Source organism: Eleginops maclovinus, chromosome 15 (genome assembly GCF_036324505.1).
Source record: "Eleginops maclovinus isolate JMC-PN-2008 ecotype Puerto Natales chromosome 15, JC_Emac_rtc_rv5, whole genome shotgun sequence".
NCBI lineage: Eukaryota > Metazoa > Chordata > Actinopteri > Perciformes > Eleginopidae > Eleginops > Eleginops maclovinus.
This window is the reverse complement of record NC_086363.1, coordinates 1,214,958-1,220,957: the sequence shown is the minus strand read 5'-3', so window position 1 is coordinate 1,220,957 and position 6,000 is coordinate 1,214,958.

Genomic DNA, 6,000 nt, shown 5'->3' with positions numbered 1-6,000 from the left:
ATGAGTCTTTATAATAAAGAATAAAAGCTAAAGAAATGAAGAGGAAGAGGAAGAGGAAGAAGAAGAGGAAGAAGAAGAAGAAGAGGAAGCATCGGAGGATGAAACCCTCTTTATTGTCACACACATGCACACAGCAGAGCACACACAGTGAAATTGGTCCTCTACATTTAACCCATCCTAGTACTAGGAGCAGTGGGCAGCTACCGTGCAGCAGTCCTCATTCAGTCTACTGCAAACCCTTCTAAATATTTGTGATTTATTTTGCAGTTTAAATTGTCAGAATATCCACAAAACCAACTGAATTTGCTCGAGGTTTGTAATAAAATAACAGGAACCTTTGGCAACTATTCTCAAATGAAGGTGGAAACTGCGAGGGAAAATGGGGCGAATATTCCCAGCATCAGACGGGGATAATAATAATAATCCAGGTCATTAAGCTCGGCTCAGCAGATGTCCATACATCCACAGAAACGACCACAACATGTGTGTTGAGGTTTCTCTTTTCGCTTTATGCCAGAAACATGTCTTTCAGTTGGATTACACGCAGAAAAAGGGCTGAAAAAAGTCCAAATTCATTCAGGTTCAGGAGTAACTCAGCTGCACTGTAATAGTTAATGCGAATACATATTCAACTCAGGGTCATCGTTTAATTATGAGATGAGGAACATTTTAGGGGAGATCGATCCCATAAAAAACGTACTTTGCTTCTCTTCATCTCAGATAAGTGATCAGCACTCTCTCTGCAGGAAGGAAACACACTTCCTGTCCTGAGCGAAGATGTCACCAATTAACCAATTAACGTGTGTGCTGGAAATAATTACACCTGAAGCAATAACAAAATGTGAAGGAATAATATTTGATATATTTGATTTTTTTAACTTTATTTATTAATTTTTAAAAATCTTTTAAATCATTTTTAAAATTGTTATTTTGGGAAGATTTTCTATTTATTTAAAAATGTTAATTCAAAAGGATTCAAACTCAAATAAAATCTCAAACACACTATTTCATTTTTACTGAACTCAATATTTTTATTTTGTAATATTATTGTTATTATTTCCACTTTTAAGAATAATAATTATTATTTATTAATTGTTATTTATTAATGTCTTTATTTGTATTATTTGATTATTCATTTCCCACAGGATAAAGTCAACAGGACTTTAGAAAATGTAACTACTCAAACACGTTTTCATTCTGGCAGAACTCCATATATATAAGTCTCTCAGAAAGATTCTCAACCTGCATTAACGCTCAAAAATGCCCTTTTGAAAGTCAGGAGAGCAGGGTTTTTAAAGTAACCCCTTTCTTTTATTGTCCTCAGAGAATCCGGGCGACCACATGCTGGTGTTTCTCATGCCAGTGTGTTCAGGTCTGCATGTTTCTGCACACCCTCGCTCCTAATCAAGAGTGAAGCGGGGGGGTGGCAGATGAGCACGGACTGCGTCACATCTGTGTGTCTTTCCCGGGACAACACACACAGTGTTTAGTTGTTCTGACAGCAGATCTCATAAATCACAGGCGGTTCTTTCTGCTTGGCAGTTCGTGGCTCCGCTCCCCAGATGGTAATCCAACACGACTTTCCTCTTTATTTATTCAAAGAAGTTGACTGTAGAAAGATGCCCAACATGCTTTATCCTTCAGGAACACCATGCTCCACTTTTACACCAACATCTGGGAGTCGTACAATAAGTCTTTGAAGACATTTAAGCCAAAGTTAGATCCCATAACTTAAACTATTAAAGGTAAATATATGACGAATTCTCTCCTGTTTTCACAGTTTTATCCATATTTGGTCTGGAAATAACAAAGTATGTCACTGAAAGGATAATAGAGATAAATGTTGGCCTTAAATTTGCATTAACACGACTCTTACAGCTCAATATTCTGGGTTTTACTTCAATAGCTGCATCTGGAAGACTCAGACAGTGCTTTTTGGGTTTAATCCTAAGGAGGTTTATTAAAAATGCACCAAATTCACATTAAAGGAGCCATATTCTGCCCATTTTGAGGTTCAAATTTGTATTTTGTGGCTCTATGAGACATGTTTCCATGGTTTAATGTTCAGAAACATCTGTATTTTACTCCCTCTGCAAAGAATAAAGGGATTTTAGCCCCTGCAGACCGTTTACATGCACTAAAACTTATATAACACTCTACAGGAGAGGGAAAATCACAACATGTACTTTAAGTGCAGTATTTGTAATATTTGGTATCTTTATGAGGGTCTGCGGACTCAGTCCGCCTGATAAATGTTTTAGGCTCTCTAATTAATAATCTGTCTCCATTCGGACTGTCTGTTTGACTGACAGCTCATTTTCTGAGGCTTTCTGTTTGCTCTTCTCTCACCGCAGAATACCTCTTCCTGATTCTTCAGACTCGTGGAAACCTGGGTTGACTTCAGTAATTGCTGGAAGACTTTGTTGTGTTTTTGTTTGCAGATGGAAGATTAATGAGGAAGGGTCAGGGAGCAGATGATCGATGGTGACGTGCAGAGCGTTGGGAATGTTAATGAGCACAGAACGATCACAATTACCGCGTAATAAACTTTAATAATGTGATATGATTGGAGGCATTTGAGACGAAGTTAAGCCCCTGATATTAATGAATTCATGCAGGAACAAATGTGACTGATTCTGTTTATCAATCTTTGGAAAACAGTTTGCCTGGAAATACTTAGCATGTCAACAATATTATAATGAAGATTTATGCCTGACTTTATTTTGCTGAAACATAAATGTAGAATAAATCGTTCCTTTCATGTCGTCCATGGAAGTTTATGTTAAAGAAAAGGCCTCTTTTCGATCAAAGAATACAACTTTTAAAACTCTTGTTTTAACCAGGCAAGTCGTATAGAACTTATTCTAACATATTTTGCAAAATGAACAATTATTTCCCTTATAAGAAGTTTTTCTGGCCTTGACAACTTCATCACATTGATTTACATTAACCTGTTCAGATGGCTGTACTCATTTTTCTTATACTTGCAAAAGAAAGGGCTTCTGTTTCTTAAATCCAGCTCCACACAGCCATTTCTTTTACGGCACTTCCATTACATTTTCCACATTTGATTGGCACTCTTTTAAACACATCACATCCTTTCAACCAGAACTCAGCGTTGTTACATTTTATTCATCGCTAATATATATTTATTATCTGAATATCTAGATATAATTCATCCTCTCAAACTCTGTTTTCACTCAGAACGGTCCAAACTGCCTCCATCAGGAGGAACTTGCTGCAGGTTCAGAGACGATGCAGATATAGAAACACAAATCAGAACTCATGCAGAAACATCTGCAGCATCTAGAGAACATTCAGCAGCTTCAGGAAACATGAGCAGTTTACTAAAAGCTGCAGAAACCAAACGCTGCAAGAAGCTCCAACACAACGGAGACCAGGGGACACTAAAGACAGACCCACACAGCTGGAGACCAGGGGACACTAAAGAGAGACGCACACAGCTGGAGACCAGGGGACACTAAAGAGAGACGCACACAGCTGGAGACCAGGGGACACTTAAGAGAGACGCACACAGCTGGAGACCAGGGGACACTAAAGAGAGACGCACACAGCTGGAGACCAGGGGACACTAAACAGAGACGCACACAGCTGGAGACTAGGGGACACTAAAGAGAGACGCACACAGCTGGAGACTAGGGGACACTAAAGAGAGACGCACACAGCTGGAGACCAGGGGACACTAAAGAGAGACGCACACAGCTGGAGACCAGGGGACACTAAAGAGAGACGCACACAGCTGGAGACCAAGGGACACTTAAGAGAGACGCACACAGCTGGAGACCAGAGGACACTAAAGAGAGACGCACACAGCTGGAGACCAGGGGACACTAAAGAGAGACGCACACAGCTGGGTGACGTTCAGGATCATGAAGCTGTCTCTGTCTCTGTTGTCTCTGAAATGTTTTCTGGTCTTATTCTAACGATGTGATCACATGACTCCTTCTGATGTCACTGCAGATCTGCTGTGAGCTAGCTCGCTAACATAGCTAACCTTCAGATACTGACAAACTCTTCCAGTTCTGAGACGAGCTGCAGCGTTTCTCCTCATCAAAAATGCTCCGGGTAATTGTAGCACGTTTCGTTGTCCACTGTAAAAGTCTCTCGCTGAGACCACTCACCCCCTCTGGTCGGTATGATTGCAGTTAATCGTAATTTAGTCGTGTTGCACATTGCCAAACCTATTGCACAAACCTCAGATCCACCACAAACTCACTGGCACTCAAAGAGAAACTCCCTGTGGGATCAGGCAACGAGCCATAATGGAAACAAGGCGAGTGTCAGGAAGACATCTGAAGAACGAGAGGCACGGAGGAACCATTAAACTTTATGTGATTCATTTATCTAATTTCAAAGAGAACAAATAAAAGAATCCCTGGAAAACGCTCAGACGTGTCTTATTCCGACGCACGCTTCATGCATTGTTTACTAAAATAAAAACAGTTACATTTTCCCTGAGGTCACCGGTGCACCACGGCCCTACAGCTGCAGGATCAACAGCGTTATTAAAGGGAATCGTTTGGCTCTGGCTGATCAGCTGGTACCAATGTGGACAGCCAGCCTTACATACTTGTGATTGGACCTGGTGCAAATATGTTTTTGTTGGACTGGGAAACAACTGCAAAGAAGACAATCGAGGTTATGCACTGTCAAGAGTTTAAGAAACGTCTAAATTGGGGGAAAGTTGTTGCGCAATCGACTGCACTGATAGATTTAACAAGAACTTTTTTACAGACTAACGAAAGCTAAAGAGGAGAGAAGTATATATCGCACAACAACTGGAATCCAGGCCTTACTTTGTGTATTTACGGCATAAATCAGGTGCATTGCCAATGGTAAAACCCAGTTCTTGAGGTGTTATGATCGCCGTCAAGACCAACCGCCTCCACTTTGAGCAGATAATTGTTTGTTTTATTACCGGGTTTTGCAGTTTCCCTATACTAACTGCAACCATATTGCAGGATGTTGTTTTGCCATCAGTCCAAATGAACGGGGCGAGTGCCGTTCTACAGAATGTAGAATTAGATGAGCTCACCCGTTAGAAGTTGAAGCAAAAGTTTATAAGTCCATTTATTGGTTGTAAAAGTTGTGTAGATGCTTTCATACATTGATTTAAAGATTGGATGACGTCCATATTTAGGGTTTTTGGGTCGTCAGTAAAACTAAACATGCAGCTCTAAGCGAAAGCCTATCTGCATCAGTTCATTAAAATCTATCGCCTTTTTTGGAAAGTTTAGAAGAATTTGATTAAAACAGAAGGGAAGTCGACAGGAAACTGGAATGTTTTAGCTGTAAGATTAAGATCTTCGAACAGAAAGCTCCACCTGGTTCCTGTTGTTGATGCTGCGGCTGGTTTTTGTTCCAGTGCTTCTAACCTGGTGTGATGGGAACCCCTGTGTCATTGCTGTTGGTGTGTTATGAATCAGCAGCATGTGCATCAACTCACAACGGCATTACTAACTTTCCATTTTCGTTAACGAAGCCAAGGTACACTGCAGAATTAGATCATAATCTACATTCACTTTCCCAGCAAACTGCGTGTCCTCCATTCTGCCTTTGTTCCCGTCTGCTGTCAATAGTTATCACATTCGGTCTGATTGTTTCCACCTGAGACTAAACAGCTTGAATCTGATAAACTCAATTCAATCTTTGTGTTCAATAAAAAGAGGAATTCTTGTTTGACCAACTTGAAGTAATTCTTTCATTCAATGCCAGCATCACAACTCAAAGCAGTCGTGTCGATGCTCATTCCTCAGTGTGTCTGGTTTTTGTTTGTTTGTTTGCTACCTAGGACGTCTTGGCCGCACATACACAACAAATTGTATTGTTGCTCATTCGACGGTGAGGTTTTATAAAACATTTTCAGACCCTGTTGCCATCCAAAACACGTCTGTTAGGTTTCATCGGGAGTCTGGCGTGACCTGATCAGGTCTGTTTCCTTGCAGTTTAACAAACAATTGATCAGTGATTAGATACATA